The sequence below is a fragment of the Bos indicus x Bos taurus genome, chromosome X, assembly GCF_003369695.1.
Source record: "Bos indicus x Bos taurus breed Angus x Brahman F1 hybrid chromosome X, Bos_hybrid_MaternalHap_v2.0, whole genome shotgun sequence".
Taxonomy (NCBI): domain Eukaryota; kingdom Metazoa; phylum Chordata; class Mammalia; order Artiodactyla; family Bovidae; genus Bos; species Bos indicus x Bos taurus.
In genome coordinates, this window is record NC_040105.1 from 51,159,783 (window position 1) to 51,179,366 (window position 19,584).

At 37.4% G+C, this 19,584-nt stretch overlaps 1 protein-coding gene across 1 annotated transcript in view; it reads left to right on the forward strand.

Annotated features, from left to right (window-relative positions):
- Positions 1-345: 345 nt before the first annotated feature.
- WNK3 (WNK lysine deficient protein kinase 3) overlaps positions 346-19,584 on the forward strand; it is a 183,185-nt gene continuing 163,946 nt past the window's right edge. Inside the window, 1 exon segment of the mRNA XM_027534682.1 lies at positions 346-602. The gene's annotated coding sequence lies outside the window, so the exon portion shown is untranslated.

Here is a 19,584-nt window from a genome sequence, read left to right on the forward strand (position 1 = left end):
ACACACAGGAGATGTCACGCGTGGCTCCCCACAGATTTTCTTTTTGGAAAAGAGCGAAGCCTTTCTCTTGACGAGCATCCCTCTCTCCCGCTGCGCTGAGGAGAGTGGGAAAAGAGTGCGCACGCTCTAGTTGGGTAGCCACTCGGCACCTCGCTGCGATAGGGGCACTTCGGAGTTGGGGCTGCTCCGTCTGCTTTCTCCGCCCCTCCCCCCTCCTTTCTTCCCCTCCCTTCCTCGCCCCCCTCCGTCCCCCTCTCTATCTGAATTCCCTGACAGGAGTACGCGTGCGCCTGCTCAGCTCCCGGGCAAGCGCGAGCTTGGGCTCGTACCCCGCTCCCTTAACCCCGCCCTCTCTTTACCTACCGGCGGTAGCTGGCCGGGTGGGCTCGCGCTGAGACGCTCGCGCGCGCACGCGCACACAGCGCGGAGCGGAGCGCGAGACATCTAGGAGGGGAGTAAGAAGCATCTGAGGAGGCGACAGAGGAGGCGGTGTGTGTGTATCTGCGTGTTCTATGGTGTGGCTACTCGAGGGTCGAGCGGAGGCTTGAAAGAGGGCGAGGGAGAAGCGAAAAGAGTCTCCCTCAGCGAGAGCCTCTAATCTGGTGAGGGTCCCGAGCTGGCCGGGACGGTGGGAGTGAGGGAGGAGGCCGGGGGGCGTGTCTGGGATCCGGCTGAGAGATGAATGGGCCGGGGATGAATGGAGGGGAGGCAGCGGCGACCAAGAGTCTGTTCAGAGTAAGCGCGTTAGTGGGGGGCGGTTTGACCGAGGCAGGGTGATTGCAGTCGCCGAGACGTGTGGGACGAGGCCCGGCTCGGGTCGTTAAGAGTTGTCGGAGCTGCTTTCGGTGTGAGCCAACAGGCTGAGAGGAAAATTCGGAGGGGAAAAGTGGGGAAGGGTAGGTTTGAGGTTGTGGTACATTTTTTTTTTTTTTTTTTGTCTTTTTCGTTGAGGAGTGACAACTTTGGGAGTTGATGGGAGACTAGGGGATGGGGGGGGGGGGCGGGAAGGTGAGGCGGTTACATGAGGGGACCGGGTGACGGTTGACAAACTGATCATTTAAGTGAGATTGGAGCTACTGAAAGCGAGGATCGCGTCGGGTTTTGGAAGTTGAGTTTCAGTGTATGAGGGAAAGTGAATTTAATTTAGAGATTCAGTTGATGTGTGAAGGTCGATAAGACTGTATTCCTGTGGGGAATGCTGCTGGATGTTTGTGTTAATGGGTTAGGTTCAAGGAGATTGAGAGGTGTTATTTGGGAACGGTGTGTTCTGTGACTGATCGGATGGGAAGGAGATGGTATGGTGAGGTTAGTATGAAAGTGGTGTGGTGTACTGTACTGTACGAGGTTTTGTCTAGTTAAGAATGGTGAAACATTTACGTAGTGGGTTGTGGGTGGATAACCTGCACGTGTGTATCTCCCTATCTTGAGACTTGATAGATCTTGTTAAAATGAGATTGAATCCTCAAAACAGATGCAAGTGGTATGGCTATTACTTCATAAGAGTTACTGTGGACTGAAGCAATTGTATGATAAGTAGCCTTTAAGTTGTGGAAATCTTCTGTATAGTGATGATTACACTCAATTTGGGGAGGCATTGTTACCTGTTTTTCATCTGTAGTAAATTGTAATACCAAGAGAACTTTTAAAGAGGTCTCCATATATGACAACAAAGCAGTAGATGTCTTCTAGACAGTCTCTGTCGTTTGGGTTGATGAATTTAAAAATTGTTTTAAAGTCGGCACTCCAAAGGAAAGATACCTTGCATTAAAGGATAGCTAAAATACCTATTTTGAATGCTAAAATAATTATATGTGATTTTTTTCCATTAATCTGAATTTACCTTGTTTGAAAATTGACACTTTTTGGCGTGAGTTTAAATCACTGCAGATTACTTGGACATGCTGTTCTCTAAATTCATATCTTCTGGTAAGGATGTCTTGTGATGGTCTCATTCTGTTCTGGGTCAAGATTAATAGTTTATGGGTTTCCAACTTTTCATGCTTACTTTTTACATACTTTAATGACATATTCATTTATCTTGGAAATATTGCAAATTTGAGAACTTTCCCATGTCCTTTTTCTTTTATTCTGCTTTGATGTTGGAAAGAGTGTAATCCTTGTTTTGGCTACCCAGAGTTTAAAAAGTTAATACTTCGTTCATATTCTCTTTGATTAAATGAATACTTAGTATACTAAGCAGTAGAATAAAAGTATAAAAGCACCATGAAAGCCTGGAAATGTTGCACCAACTCTGGCAGGCAAGCTGGTCTCCCAGTTTCAAAACTAGATGTTCCTGGAGTGGAAGAACATTCAAGTATTGAGGCAGGGAGTGTAAGCATGGTATATTTGGAGAATGGAATGAGATAAGGCTGGAATCTCAGGTTGAGGCTGGAGTGAAGGACTACCCTGCAGAGTTAGGAGCCTTTGACTATTTACCAAGGAGTGAACAGCATAAGCAGATTTGTGGTGTTCATCTCTCTGGCTTTGCTTCTGATCCTGCCCCCCTCCCACCCCAAATCTGGAATTCTCTCTCTCTCCCTCCCATTAAGTTTTAATTCATTCTTTTTATACTGACCTCTGTCATTATTCATGAAAGCCTTTCCTGATCCCCCATTTTTCCTTTTCCCAGCATCCTCCATCAGGCTAGGTTAGGTGCCCCTCTTTAGTGGTCCTATCACACCTTGTACATATTTTTATTACTGTACTTCTTTTGGGAAGCAGGCAGGAAAGTTATTTTCCTTTCCTGAGAAAGAAAACAAGGCTCAGAAAAATAAGACTCACCCTAGTAAGTAAGTGGTCTATCCTGGAGTTCTGACTTCTAGGCCAATGTTGATCCCTGTATCACAAGTCTACATTCATTGATGTAATTATTCTATAGTGTTTTAGGAGTTAAATTTTTGTAATGTGGACTTTACCTTTCTTCCCTAGGGGAATTTTCTTTCATTTAGGTGTCTGTCACTTAGCCAGGAAATGATAAAGCCAGTGGTTGCACAGAATCAAAGTAGTCAGAAGTAAAGATGAGAACTGTTATATTACTATTAAATTTCCAGTCCAGTAATTTACTTAAAAATAAGGGAAGGCCTACATTTTTGTGTGTATGTTTGTGTGTGAGGGGGGAGGGGTAGTGTGTAAGAAAAATCCCTTCCTTCCTCACTCTCCCATCTTAGTATAAGTAGACCAACTCTGTTTGCAGATATACTTGATTATGTCTCTTGGCTAAAAACCAGAATACTTTCAGAGGTGTGGGTCTTTTCCATTTTTGTTTGAGATCATAAAGTTTATGGTACTTTTAGGAGATATTTGATGACTGTAAAGAACATCTATAAAGGCATTCATACAGAAATTCCCAAAGCTTCAAAGTAGAATTTGATGCCAGTTTTTAAAATTTTTATTTATTTGTTTTATTTTTTGGCTGTGCTGGGTCTTCGTTACTTTCTCATTGTAGTGAGCAGGGGCTACTCTACGTTGCAGTGCAAGGGCTTCTCATTGTGGAGACTTCTCATTGTGGGGCACTGGCTCTAGGTGCACTGGCTTCTGTAGTTGCAGCATGTGGGTTCGGTAGTTGTGGCACACGGGATTAGTTGCTTTGTGGCATGTGGAATCTTCCTGGACCAGGGATCAAAGCTGTGTCCCCTGCCAGTGGATGGCCAGCAGATTGCCATCCACTTTGCCACCAGGGAAGTCCTGATGCCAGTTTTAATTGTTTTGGTAGAGCTTCTTATGAGGTATTTGGTTTGGAAAATGTTGAGATTAACTTACTGCAAGTGTACCTTTATTGCCCCTTCAAGGAATATATTATTTTTTTCATGAACTTTTTAGAAAATAGAAATGAAGAAATCTTCTGTGTTTTAACCTTATAACTTTCTATTGTGATAAAATTCACATAACATAAAATTTACTGTTTTGGAGTGTACAATTCTTAATTGCATTAAATACCTTAATAATGTTGCATATATAGTTCCAAAACATTTTCATCACCCGAAAAGGAAAGCCTATGCTCATTACGTATTCACTCCCCATTCCTCTTTTCCCCCAGTCCTTGGTCACCACTAATTTCCTGTCTTTATGGATTTGTCTATTCTAGATATTTCATACAATACGTAGCCTTTTGTGTCTGGATTCTTTCACTTTGCATATTTTTGAGATTCATTCTCATTGTGGCATGTATCAGTACTTCATTCTTTTTTATGGTTGAATAATATTCCATTGTGCGGATATACTACATTTTGTTTATTCAAAATGGACATTTGGCATTTTTCTCCCTTTTGGCTTTTGTGAACAATGATGTGTGAGTATTTGTGTACAAGTTTTTGTTTGAACACCTGCTTTCACTTCTTTTGGATATGTACAGGTATGGTAATTCTATGTTTAACTTGTTAAGGAACCATCAAAATGTTTTCCACCATTTCCACCTCCAATGTATAAGAGTTCTAATTTTTTTATATCTTCCCCAGCATTTGTTACATTTGGATTTTGTGTTTGTGTGTGTGTGTGTGTGTATGTGTGTGTTTTATGGCCATCTAGTGGGTGTTTTGTGATATCTCATTGTGGTTTTGATTCCCATTTTACTAATAACTAGTGCTGTGGAGCATCTTTTCATGTGCTCATGTCTATTTAAATCTCTTCTTTTAAGAAATGTCCAAGTCCTTGCTCATTTTTACATTTGGTTATCTTTTTATTGTTGAGTTGTAAGAGTTTTTATAAAATATATTGTCAATACTAGAGCCTGATCAGACATATGATTGTAAATTTTTTCCACTCTGTGTTTATCTATTTTCCAGTTTTATTGAGATAAAATAATGATTTGATTTACAGACATCATGAAATGATTACTGTAGTAGGTTTCAGTTCAGTTCAGTCATTCAGTCGTGTCTGACTCTTTGCAGCCCCATGAACTGCAGCACGCCAGGCCTCCCTGTCCATCACCAACTCCTGGAGACCACCCAAACCCATGTCCATTGAGTCAGTGATGCCATCCAACCATCTCATCCTCTGTCTTTCCCGTCTCCTTCTGCCCTCAGTCTTTTCCAGCATCAGGTCTTTTCAAATGAGTCAACTCTTCACATCAGGTGGTGCACACCTATCATCTCATACAGATACAATGTTAAAGAAATAGAAAAAAAATTTTTTTCCTTGTAATGGGAAGTCTTAGGGTTTATTCTCGTAACAACTTTCATGGAGACTTCCCTGGAGGTCCAGTGCTTAAAACTCCACGCTCTTAATGCATCGGGTACGGGGTCAATCCCTGTTTGGGGAATTAAGATCCTGCATTCCGCGTGGCATGGCCAAAAAACAAACCAAAAAAGTTCATGTGTGACATACAACAGTACTAATTATTTTTTTCCATATATTATTATTCTTTTTTAAAATTTAAATTTATTTATTTTAATTGGAGGCTAATTACTTTACAATATTGTATTGGTTCTGCCACACATCAACATGAATCCGCCGTGGGCATACACGTGTTCCCCATCCTGAACCCCCCTCCCACCTCCCTCCTTATTTTTTATCATGTTAAATATTATATCCCTGGTGGTGGTGGTTTAGTCACTAAGTCATGTCCGATTCTTGCAACCCCATGGACTGGGAACCTACCAGGCTCCTCTGTCCATGGGATTCTCCAGGCAAGAATACTGGAGTGGGTTGCCATTTCCTTCTCCAGGGGATCTTCCCGACTTAGGAATCGAACCCAGGTCTCCTGCATTGCAGGCAGATTATAGCCCTAGTGCTTATTTATCTTATAACTGGAAATTTGTACTTTTTGACTACCTTCAGCTAATTCCCCTTTCCCCTACCATCACCTCTGGTAGCCACAAATCTCATCTCTATTTCTATGAGTTTGTTTGCTTGTGTTTGAAGTGTAATTGGCCTACAACACTGTGTTAGTTCCTGGTTCACAACATAGTGATTCAGTATTTCTATATATTGCAGTATGATCACCAAGATTAAGTCTAGTTCATCTGTCACCATACAAAGATATTAAATAATTATCAACTATATTCCCCACACTGTACATTTCATATGTGTGACTCATTTACTTTGCAACTGGGAGTTTATACTTCTTAATCATTCTCACCTATTTCTCCCCTCCCCGCAACCTTCTCCCCTCTGGCAATTTGTTTTTGGTGTCCGTGACTCTGTTTCTGTTATGTTTGTTCATTTGTTTTGCTTTTTTTCTCTGAATTATTTCACTTAGCATGATACCCTCTGGCTCCATCCATGTTGAAATGGCAAGATTTCATTATTTTTATGGCTGAGTAATATTCCATTGTGTGTGTGTGTGTGTGGTGTGTGTATATATATATCTATATCTATCTATTTATCTATATATATACATACCTCATCTACTTTATCCATTTATCTGTTGAGGGGCTCTTAGGTTGCTTCCATATCTTGGCTATTATGTATGATGCCATAATGAATATAGTGGTGCATATTATATGTTAAAATCAGTGTTTTTGTTTTCTTTGGATAAATACCCAGAAATGGAATTGCTGGATCGTATGATACTTCTATTTTTAATTTTATGAGAAATCTCCATATTGTTTTCCATAGTGGCTGTACTAGTTTACAGTTCTACCAACAGTGCATGACGTTTCCCTTTTTTTCCACATCCTCACCAATGCTTGTTATTTGTTTTCTTTTTGATAATAGTCATTCTGACAGGTGTGAGGTGATATCTCATTATGGTTTTAATTTGTATTTCCCTGATGATTAGTGATGTTGAGCATCTTTCATGTGCCTATATGTCTCTTTTTACTTTCTTTATAGTGTTTTTTGGTGCATAAAAGTTTTGAAATTTGATGAAGTCCAGTTTATTTTTTTCTGTTGTTGCTTGTGCTTTGGGTGTCATATTTAAGAAACCACTGTCAAATCCAAGATCATGAAGGTTTATATTTTCTTTGAAGAGTTTTGTAGTTTTTGGCTTTAATATTTAGGTCTTTCATCCATTTTGAGTTAATTTTTGTATCTGGTATGAGATAAGAGTTCAACTTCATTCTTTTGCATGTGGATTAACTTGAAGATTTTTAAACTATAAAATACATAATAGTACTATACATCTATGTTAAAGCTATTTGTGGTGATACTTAATCACTCTTGGTAGTTGTGGGGAAGAACTGTTTTTAAATGCATTTTGAAGGTCATGTCTTGTATTTGAAGTATGGGGATTCTAAAACTCTTTGTGAATCAATGAGACTTTTATGATCAGGAAACTTCAGTATGGCAAACTAGATGATCCTTATGCTGCTGGGGCTGCTGCTGCTGCTAAGTCGCTTCAGTCGTGTTCGACTCTGTGACCCCATAGACGGCGGCCCACCAGGCTCCCCTGTCCCTGGGATTCTCCAGGCAAGAACACTGGAGTGGGTTGCCATTTCCTTCTCCAATGCATGACAGTGAAAAGTGAAAGTGAAGGTGCTCAGTTGTGTCTGACTCTGTGTGACCCCATAGACGGCAGCCCACCAGGCTCCCCCGTCCATGGGATTTTCCAGGCAAGAGTACTGGAGTGGGGTGCCATTGCCTTTTCCGATCCTTATGCTAAAGTTACATAAGTGATTATTTCCCCCTTTGTTTTGTTTTTTGTTTTTTTTTGGCTACACCTCATGGCTTGTGGGATCTTAGTTCCCTGTCTAGGAATTGAACCCTCACATTCATCAGTGAAAGCATGGATTTCTAACCACTGGACCACCAGGGAATTTCCCATGAGTGATGTTTTATGTAAAGAATATTATTGTGGTTTTAAAATTGTTTGTGTAGGGTGAAATCTCTACTTACTGGGGAAAAAAGTAGATTTAGTTTTTAATTACCAGAAATTGATATTAGGTTTATGCTGAAAGTAATTTATGTGTGTGTGTTGTATAGCTTATGTTTGTGAGCCAACTTCTTGATGAAAACATTTAACAGTTAGTACCGTGTGGAGACTTTTTACTTTAGCTTGGGCTACATTCATCATATATTATTGGGATAATGTAAGATTATTTGAGTTTGGTTTCTTGTAAAAATGAGAATTAAAATTTAGCACAGCACAATTCTTAAACCTCAGCCTCTAGTTAAGTATAATTAAAATAGAGACAGTAATTAGAATTTTTAAATTAGAGGATGTGTTTTAATACAAGAATGAAAAATCTGCTTAATCAGTCTTAAGATCTATAAGGTGCTAGTTCAGCTCATTATATCCACTGCTACCCAGAGAATAATTTTTGTCCTGCTGGGCAATTGTGGCATTTCCATTGAATTCGTCTTTGATGGTGTCTTTCTGGCAAGAGAAAAAGCTCTTATTGAAGATGTGTATTTCATTTGCTAAGGAATGTTTCAAATATGCTGATAACTTATTCTGAATCTGTGAGTTACAGAATATGATTTACCCAATGTACATGTAGGTTCTACCATTCATTCAACAAATATTTATTATGTTCCTCCTGTATGCCTGGATTGATGTGCTGAGGATGGATGAAAGGAAGCAAAGCAGGCAATGGCCCTGCTATCTTTGAGCTTACATTACAGTGGAGGGCAACATATGGTCAGCAAATATTTCAGAAAATAAATGCTAAGAAGAAAAAATTTTAAAGAGTGTTGGGGTGTTGTGGGGAGCCTCTGGCTCACATGGTTATTTTGTCAGGCTTCTTTGAGAAGGTGACTTTGAACAGAGATCCAGATGTTAAAGAGTATCCCTTCTGGTATTATTTTGTTAAATTGTTAGTTTATCCTTTCTAAAATAAAGCTTTCGTTTCTTTCTCTTAAATGCTCTTTTTTTTTTTTTTTAAGTTAACTGCTTTTTATTTCTAAGGGGGAAAAAAAAGAAAACAACAGGTACATTCCTTGTGAGAAGAGACAATGTTCCCGAATAGAACTGTCGGAACTGTCATTGGAGTAGGGGTCAGCCTGGATTCTGGTCTTGCCTTAGTATAATCTTTTGCAAGTCTGTATGTTTCCTTATTTGTTACTAAACAAAAGCACTACCTATTTAGCAGGGTTTCTTTGCAAATTAAATGAAACAATTTATACAACTGCATGTGAAATGCAATGTATCCTATTCATCTATTTTTGGAGTCAATTGAGACATGTTTTCTGACCAGTTTAAAGCTTTTACCAGTCCCTCCCCATCTGGTAAATTTTAGCACCAAATGTCTAAACTCATCGATTAATCAGAAGGGGTTGGGTTCTTTGAAAGTGGTAGTGTGGTAAAAATTACGTTGGATTTGAAGCTAGAAAACTTGGGTTCCAGAATTCTGCCTTTACTTACTAGCTCTGTGACAGGCAAGACACTAAACTTCTTTGAGCCTTCTTAATTTTCAGAATTCAGGCAAATACCAAGTAGCTCTCAGGGTTGTTGTTAGGAGTAATGAGTTAAATAGATGAACTTCTTTTGAAAACTGTAAAACGAGATTTGATAAACTTTCTCCATAAAGGACCAGATAGTGAATATAGCATTTTAGGCTTTGTGGGCCATGGAATCTCTTTTGCCACCACTCAGCTCTTCTGTGTAGCAGTCATAGATATATATAAATGATGAAAGTGGCTGTGTTCATAAATGCTATTCATGAACACTGAAATATGAATTTTGAATAATTTTCATGTCATGAAATACCATTTTTCTTTTGATGTTTTTCAACCATTTAAAAATGTAAAAATCTTTCTCAACTTACCTGCTTCACAGAAACAGGCTGGGAGGTAAGGTAGGTTGGCCTGAGGGCTGTATATAGTTTGGCTACCACTGTTGTGAAGGATTAAACTGAATAAAGTGGTAATTAGGGATTAAGGGTAGGTGATTGGTAGATAGAGATTGTTTAAGGAAGATGGAGATGATTTAGATTCTTTTTCTAATGTGGATCCAGAAATATTTTCACATAAAATGAGCATCTTTAATTGAGGGAATGACCTTGCCAAACAAAACTGGAAGATGGAAATGAGGACGAAGACAGTTATAAACTCCCAAGGGCTGTGATGTGGTTATCTAATGTATGTATCTGTACAGTTCAGGATTATGTATAGTGTGTACATGTGGCTCCAAATTATGTGTGGCCCTATATTGATTTGCCAGGTGGCGCTAGTGATAAAGAACCTGCCTGCCAGTGCAGAAGACGTTAAGAGATGGGGATTCTATCCCTGGGTCAGGAAGATCCCCTGGAGGAGGGCATGGCAACCCACTCCAGTATCCTTGTCTGGAGAATCCCATGGACAGAGGAGCCTGGTGTGCTAGGATTCATAGTGTCACAAAAAGTCAGACACAACTGAAGTGATTTACACACACATGCACACACACACACGAGTGGATTTGGGAGTCAGTTGCCTGGGTTTAATTTTGTCCTTGGTTTTTACTAGCTGTGTAATCTTAGGAAAGTTTAACTTAATTTTTTGAGCCTAGTTTTCTCAGTTGTAAAATGGGGATAATTTTATCTTAAGATTCTTACGATTACATGAGAAAATGCATGAAAGGACTTAGAGTGCTTAGCCCAAAGCATTCAGTAAGTGTTAACTGAGAATATTTATTTGGATATAAGTTGTACATACCTAATTTGTTTTGTCCTTCCTTCAGTTATTTTAAGAAATTATAATATCTTTAACTGGTTCTTGGTACAGGTTATTGATGGACAATTCTGCTTTTATGAATTAAAATAATACAGAGGTAGATTAAAACCTTCAAGTCCTCCTTTACCCAATTTCCTGCCCTCCCAGTGGGTAATCATTATTAAGAGTTGAATATGAACTTGTACAGTCCTTTTTCTCTGTATTTACATGTATATGTATGTGCATATGCAAATAAAATGTATTTTATGACTTATTTTTTTCCCAAAGTATATGTGTTAAGGCTTTCATGTAAGTATATGTATGTTGACTTTGTTCTTTTTAAAGGAGACATAGTATTTCATACTACATGCTTCTTTAACCACTAGAATCAGTTTAGAGCATATCCTTCCAGTCTTTTTAATATGCATTTACACATATATGAGTACATTTAGAAACATAAAGTTTTGTTTGTTTTTATATATGTGTGTATATATATATATATAACATATGTATATATGATATATAGATATATGTGTTGTACAACTTACTTTTCTTAACAGTATATATATATGTGTGGGAGACTTTTTATACATCTGTATAACCATTTCTCAGTTTTTAAACAGATGCATATTATTACGTAGTACATTTTTATTTCACCTTTCTCTTATGGATGAATATGTAAATTTTATTCATTTTTTTGCTGTTACAAACAATAAAAAGCCCTTCAGTAAAAAAATCCTTGTACATACATATTTGTATACATACAGGAATATTTGTCATGTAAGTACTAAGAAGTGGAATTGTTGGATGACAAGTATGCACTAGATATTTGGAATTTGCCATATGAAAAGGCTATTCCAGTTTATTTGTCAACAGTGCATGGTGTGCTAAATTTCTCACACACTCAAAATGTGATAGTAACAGATAATGTAATTTTCTCTCACCTAATAGACAAAAAATGATATTGAATTGTTTGAATTTGCATCTCCCTGCTTACTAAGGAGTTTGAGCCATCCCTCTGCCATGCATGTATTGTCTATTTATGTTTCTTATTACTGATTTTTTAGTTCTTTATATATTCTGGATATTAATGCTTTGCTATGCATGTTGCAGATGTTTGCTTCCAGTCCCAGTCTGTTGCTTATCTTTTAACCTAGTTCATGGTCAAATGGCCAAATGTATTTTTTTGTCATTGTTATTAATGGTCTTCCTATTTTTATCTTTTTAAGAAAGCCTTTCTTCAGGTTAGAAATATATTCTGCCATATTTTTTAATAGTTACATAGTTTTTTTTTTTTTTTATGTTTAGCTCTTTAATCTATCCGAAATTTATTTTTGTGACTGGTTTTAAGTGGGCTTTAACTTCTTCCCCCTAAATGGATAGCCAGTTATTCTGACATCATTTATTATGCTATCTATTCCTCATAAATTTGAAATCTATCTTTACCACGGAGTACCTTGCTATACATACATGTGTCTGTTTCTCTACTGATTGTTCTCCATTAGTCCAGTTGTGTATTTCTGTGATGAAAGCACATTGTTTAACTTACTATAGCTGTAAGTATTATTTGGTAAGGCAAACTCTCATTGTTCTTCAAGATTTTCTTGGCTTTCCTTGTACTCTTTTCAAATCAATTTGTCAGTTTGGGACAAAAACATCTCTTTGGGATTTCTGTTGGACTTACATTGACTTTGGGATAATCTCAGAGGAGGGTTTCTGAAGATGCTAATACTGGGTCTTTCAAACAAAGAAAGGTGTATCTTATGTACTTCAGTAAAAATTTTAGTCTTCTTTATATAGGTGTTGCATATTTCTTTTTGAGTTTATTCCTAGATTAATATTTTATAGCTCTGTTGCTCTTATGAGTGTGTATATATATATCATATATATATACATATATATATACATATATATATATAGTAATTGCAGTGACCTGCCTTTCTTTCAGGACACCCTTCCTGCCCTCTCCTGGTGCCATCTTCCCCTGGAGCCTTTACCTTAGGATAGTTGTTTTTTAAATTATATTTTCTAATTGATTATTGCTGATGTGTATCAAAGGTATTGATTTATTTTTTGATTTTGCATTTAATGTTTCTATTGACCTTTGTTGTTAGTTCCTATCATCTTTTTTTTAGTTGAATTTGCTTAAATTTTCTAGATAGATATTCATATAATCTGCAAGTTTTGAGTTTTGTCTCTTACTTTCCAGTATTTGTATGACATGTTTTATTTCCTTAAGTGTTAGCAGTGATAATAGCAATTCTTGGTTTATTCCTGACTCTATTGTTTATGTGAAAAATGCTTAACCTCACTCATGAGATAAATGCTAATTGAAACCACACTGTGATTCCTGTTTAAAACCTTTCAGAGTGTTAAAAATCAAAATGTTTGACAGCACCTTTTTTTATTGTTGTTGTCAAGGCTCTGGGGTAAAAGACACTTTCACACATTGCTGGTGGGAGTTTAAATCAGTACAATGCTGTGGCAGACAGTTTGGCAGCATTATATAAAGATACACATGAATTTTGTGTACTCTTACTGATATATTAGTGTATTTCAATAAAAGGTAAATCTGCAAATTTCCTTTGAGCCAGCAGTCCCACTTCAGGGAATTTACATTCACACACAATACACACATGTATATACACAGACATACATATATGTGAAATGAAATATTCAATTTTGTCTGTCATAGCAAATAATCAAATACTATTACTATATAGATATAAAAATAAGAATGAAGGAACCTCTGTGTACTGACCAGGAAAAAAGTATTTTAAGTTATTCTGACTATAAAAAATGCTTGATACGTATTATGCTACTTTTCATGTAGAAAAGGAGAGAGAACATATATTTGCTTATTTGCCCTAAGAAACTCTGGAGAGCTACAGAAAATCTAATGAGTGGTTATTTGTGGAGAGAGTTGGGGGGAATTGAATGGATAGGAAACAAGATTTGGGAGTGAACCTGTTCATTATATACCTCTTTCTTTGATTTTTGAATCTTATGGTTATATCTTAAAAATTAAATTTAAAATGATTTCTTGAATTATTTCAGCTCTTCCAAGGACATTTTCTCTGTTCTTTCTCTTCTGTGTTATATAGGTTTTCTTCAAATGGCTGCCTCCTGATTCTGTTTGTATTAAATAACGAACTAGTAGAAGGGCTGACTGGGAATTCCGTGTTTCTAGGCAGGGATGTCAACTGGTTTCGGGGGGAGTGTGTGGGCAGCTGGCTTTTACACTTGGAGGGCCCAAATGCCAGAGGGCAGAGGGCTTTGTACTAGGGTGCCCTTATTCTTCCTTGCTGTTGTTCATTCTTCCTAGTTTGTTGAATTCGGTATTGTGTATGCAGGAATTTATTTTGGGGGGAGAGTTCATCAACTGTCATAATTCAGAGCTTCAGTTAATCCATGTATTTAGCCTGTTCTCATTTTAGCCCTCTTTAGGATCAGTCTTCTTTGAGTGTGGAACCCCTCTGGGGTTTTGCCCTGTAAGTCTGCTTCCTCCTGGGTTGGAACCCTTTCTATTTCATATTTTAGGTTGTAGCATTCCTTTGATTTGTATTATCAGCCAGTTCTTTCTTGTCTGCTTTCTGTCATAAATTGTTGAAATCTTGTATTTGCTATGCCATTTTCCATTCCTGTCCTTAACTTGTAATTTTACTTCTGTACTCTTACCATCACTTTTTCAGAGTCTTGGAAAGTACAAGAGACATAGGTGTTCAGTTCATTGTCTTGAACTAGAAGTCAACAGAGGTATATTTTAAGATTGTAAAACTATAGGCTCCTTGAGGACAAAGACTGACTTTTGTTCTTTTAGCCACAGACCCTAACCCGGTGCTTGGCACTTAGAGTGTTTATTGGTATGAACACACGTGTATGAGAGAGAGAATTGTTCTTGGAAAATTTTATTATATAATTCTCATTCCTTATTTTAAAAAATATATTTGTTAATTTATTTGGCTGTGTTGGGTCTTAGTTGCGGCATGCAGGATCTTTGTAGCCTCATGCAGGATCTTTTCGTTGCTGTGCACAGACTCTCCAGTTGTGGCACATTGGATTAGTAGTTGTGGCGTGCGGACTTAATTGCTCTGCAACATGTGGAATCTTAGTTCCCCAACCAGGGATCAAACCCAAGTCCCCTGTATTGCAAAGAGGACATGTAACCACTGGACCACCAGGGAAGCCACATTTCTGGCTATTTACAGATTCAGTCTTACAGTTGCTGGTTCCAAAAGTTGAAGAAATTATTGAGTCACTGACTAAATACTGATTGTATGCTGGATTTCCCATGGATACAACCATGATATGCTTATGGGGGGAAATTATCTTGAGCTTTTAACTGAAATGCTCCAAGCTTGTATATCAAATATATTGAAGGATTAGATACGGGACACAGATTTATGAGATTTTCCCTATAGAGGCTTTCTCTATAGAAGTGCTTTTGTGATTGTCTTTATGCATATTCCTAGGGCTTAAATCAATGTGTTATCATTATATGAAGGAAAAAATGGTCACATGTAGGTTATGATACATAGCTGTTGTACTCGGTAAAGAAATTTCAGGTTTGAGGCCTGATTTTCAATCCCTTGTCACTGAGCTATGTTTCTGCACTGCTGAGTGTGGAAGAGATATTATCCTGATCGTATCCCTTTAGCAATGCCACCATGGTTTCTTACTGGAAAGGTTTAAAAGAACATATTATATACTTTTCAGCCTTACTAAATAGTGTTCTGAAAAATCATTTTATGTTTTCTTGAGTATTGTTGAGTTGTGCTTTAGTATAGTGCTTCCCTAGGGGTTAGTAAGATGTAGGAAATAAAAGCTTCCATTTATTTTTTTTATATTGTGCTGGGCACTGTGTTAAGTACTTTACATGTATATTTCCATTTTATTTTCATGATAGTCCTGTGAGATTTTACAAATGAAATAAAAAATGAACGAGGTTAAGTAATTTGCCCCAAGTCTCTGAGGAGTGAGAGGCAGAACCATGATTGATTCCAGGTTTCTCCCACTCCGAAGCCTGAGTTCTGAAACTCTTTTTTATGGTTAAGTAGCTATTGGATGGAGAAGGCGATGGCACCCCACTCCAGTACTCTTGCCTGGCAAATCCCATGGACAGAGGATCCTGGTGGGCTGCAGTCTATGGGGTTGCGAAGAGTCAGACACGACTGAGCGACTTCACTTTCACTTTTCTCTCTCATGCATTGGAGAAGGAAATGGCAACCCACTCCAGTGTTCTTGCCTGGAGAATCCCAGGGACGGTGGAGCCTGGTGGGCTGCCGTCTATGGGGTCGCACAGAGTCGGACACGACTGAAGTGACTTAGCAGCAGCAGCTATTGGATACATGATGAAAAGGCCACTGATATACTCTGCTTAGTGAAGTTCTTTACCTGTTTTTTAAAAGTTTGTTTTTCTTATTCATTGTTTACCCTTAGGCCACCAGCTATTACATTTTATTGTTATCAGGTCTTTTCCCTTCAGACCAATGATTCTTAACCCAAGAGGCCAGGCAAAAGATGAGGAGAGTGGTTAGAATGGGGTGGGGGTGGTGGTGGGGGAGGTAGAGAGTATAGTTTTAAAAAGATATATTTGATATTATGATGGCTTTGATTTTAGTCACAATATTGAAGATTCTTAAAGGACATATTTTATTGAGATATAATTTATATATCATAAAATTCACCAGTATAAGTGTCAGTGGCTTTTAGCAAATTTATCCAGTTGTATAACCTTGATTGCAATCTAATTTTAGAACATTTTCATCACCCCCGAAAGTTTTCTTGTGCTAGTTTGCAGTCAGTCCAGTTCCTATGCCCCAGCCTAAGGCAGCAAGTAATCTATTTTCTGTCTCTATAGATTTGCATTTTCTAGACAATGCATATAAATAAATGTAACCATGCAGTATGTGGTCTTTCCTCTGCCTTCATTCACCTAGCATAATATTATCAAGGTTCATCCTTACTGTTGCATGTATCAATACCTCCTTTCTTTTTATTGCCAAATAATATTGCATTGCATGAATATAACACATTTTTGTTTATCCAGCTGTTGTTAGACATTTAAATTGTTTCCACCTTTCAGCTATTGTGAGTAGTGCTGCTGTGAACACTTATGTATAAGTTTTTATGTGGACATAAGTTTTCCTTTCTCTTGGGTATTCATATAGTAACTCTATGTTTAACTTGTTGAAGAACTGCCAGACTCTGTTCCATTTTACATTCCCACCAGCAGTGTATTAGGGGTCTATTTTCTCTATATCCTTAGCAACACTTGTAACTGTCTTGTCTTTTTTATTGTAATCATCATGGGTATGGAATAGTATTTGATTGTGATTTTTATTTGTATTTCTCTAATGAGTGGTCCACCTTCTCAATTTTCTTTTATCACTTGTATTTCTTTTATCACTTGTACCTCGGTACAGTATGATTTCATAATTTTATTGCATAACCCAGAGTCCCTAGAATTTAATGTTTTCTTCTGAGAGTTTTGTAGTTTTAGATCTTACATTTAAGTCCATGTTCCACTTTGAGTTCATTTCTTGTATGGTGTGAGGTAAGAGTCCAACTTTATTCTTTTGTATGTGGATATCCAGTTGTCCCAATACATTTTTTGAAAGACTCTTCTTTTCCCATTGAATTGTCTTGACCGCTCCATTGAAAAGCAGTTGATCAGACTCTCAATTCTATTCTACTGATCTATATACACTTATTCTGTTCATTTCTAATTTAATTATTTTGTGGTAGGAGAGTATACTTTGGTTTCAGTTCTTTTAAATTTTTTGAGATTTATTGCATAGTACATGATCTGTTCTGGAGATTTTTCCATGTGTACTTGAAAATAATGTGTATTTTGTTTTTGCTGGGTGGAGTGTTCTATAGATGGCAGTTAGTTCAAGTTGACTGATACTATTGGTCAGGTTTTCCAGATTCTTGATTATTTTATGTCTAGTTTATCTATCTCCCCAGTAGTGAGAATAGGGTATTAAAATCTCCTACTATTACTACTGAATTATTTCTCTCTTTGGTTTTGTCAGTTTTTATTTAATATATTTTGGGCTTCTGTTGTTAGATGTGTATATGTTTATAATTGTTACATTGTCCCGATGAATTAATCTTTCCATGCTTATAAAGTGTTCTTTGTTTTTAGTAATATTTTTTGTCTTAGGGGTTGGTTTTTAAGACTAAAGGAACACTGATTTCCTCATCTCTCTTCTTTGCTGCTGCTTATTCCATGGTTTGGGAAACCAGGTGACCAGACATTATAACTATAGTTCTTATACCAGGGCAGCACTACTTGCCCCTCTATTTTTATATTAGGGTTCTGAGTGAGATTTCATATTTTTTAAAAAAAGAGGTTCTGCCGTTAAAAAATCTTGAAGGCTTTTCCAACTTAAATTCTTTGATTTTTTTTTTTTACCTGTTTTTGTCTGCTTAGCAGCAGCAGCAGCAGCAGTCCTTTTGTCTTACTTATGGATCTTTGCTTTTGAGGTTTCTGAATAAGTTACCTTTAGTTAGGTGAAGTGGATAGAGTTAGTCTTAAGAATGTCCAATCTAAAATGTTAACATTTGGGGATGTGAGTGAAGGGTATACTAGATTCTTTGTATATTCTTGCACGTCTTTTTCCAAGTCTAAAAATAAGTTAAAAATATCTCTACCTAAATGAGGCATTGTTAGTTACCTTTTCCCACTTGCAGGTAATACTAGTCTTACTGACTTTCAAAATCTATTAATTTCGCAGTGTAACCTCATGTAGCACATCATGAGCTATTAGTTTCTTAGCTCTGTCCTAGCTGTGTCATCTGATAGGCAAATTTCTAGGAGTTAGCATAGACTCTTCCTGTTCCTTCACAGTCATATTCATTCAGATAGTAAATCTTGTATTTAGTACTTCGTTAATATATCTTACCTCTTGACACTATTTTCACTCAAACCTCAGCAACTCTTCCTTGGATTATTACAGTAGCTCTCTAACTGATCTTGTTTTACATTGTATATTGTAGAAATCCTTGGTGACTATCTGCTCTTTGTCCTCATCTTCCTGCTTCTAGTATTGCTGTGCTTTGTCGTTCAGTCATGTCCGACTCTTTGTGACCCCATGGAGTGTAGCCTGCCAGGCTCCTTTGTCCATGGGGATTCTCTAGGCAAGAATACTGGAGTGGATTGCCATGCCCTCTTCCAGGGGATCTTCCCAACCCAGGGATTGAACCCAGGTCTCCTGCATTGCAGATGGATTCTTTACTGTCTGAGCCACCAGGTCTAGTATTGCTAGTGAATTGTTTATATACTTGTTCTGCTATTTCATGACTTTGCTTGTCATCTTCTCTCTGCTTGGATGAGCTAATTTTCTTTCTTTGAGACTCAGTTCAGGCATCTTTTCCAGGAAGCGTACTTAACCTGGACTCCCAAGAGTCCAACTTCATTCTTGTGTATGTAGACATCCAGTTGTCCTAGCACCATTTGTTGAACAGAGAGTTTTTTCCCCATTGAATTGTCTTGGCACCCTTGTTGGAAATCAGTCGACCACAAATATATGTGTTTATTTCTGGACTCTGTATTTTTATTCCACCTATCTATCCATCTATCCTTATGCTGGTACCACACTGTCTTAATACTGTAGCTTTATAGTAGGTTTTAAAATTGGAAAGGTTGAGTCCACTAGCTCTGTTCTTTTTCAGGTTTGCTTGAACTTAGCTATTCTGGGACCCTTGAAGTTTTATATGAATTTTAGGATCAGCTTGTTAAAGAAACCAACTGGAATTTTGATAGGAATTGTGTTGAATGTATAGAACAGTTTAGGATATGTCACCCAATTTTGTTTGTTTTAGTTTAGAGTTGTTTTTCTTCAGTTTTTCAAATTTGTTATTGTATATTTTTGGTTTAACATGACAAATTCTGCCTTCTAGGTTATATAATATCATAACAGATATACATGCTTAACTTTGTGATGTATGTTTGTGGTGAGAAGGAAAGAATTTTCTATTGGTTTGACCAATCATTTGAAAAACCTTTTAAACAGTTTTCCCTTATATGTTCCACATATTTCCACATGTTCTTTGTGGAAAATGTTAGAAAAT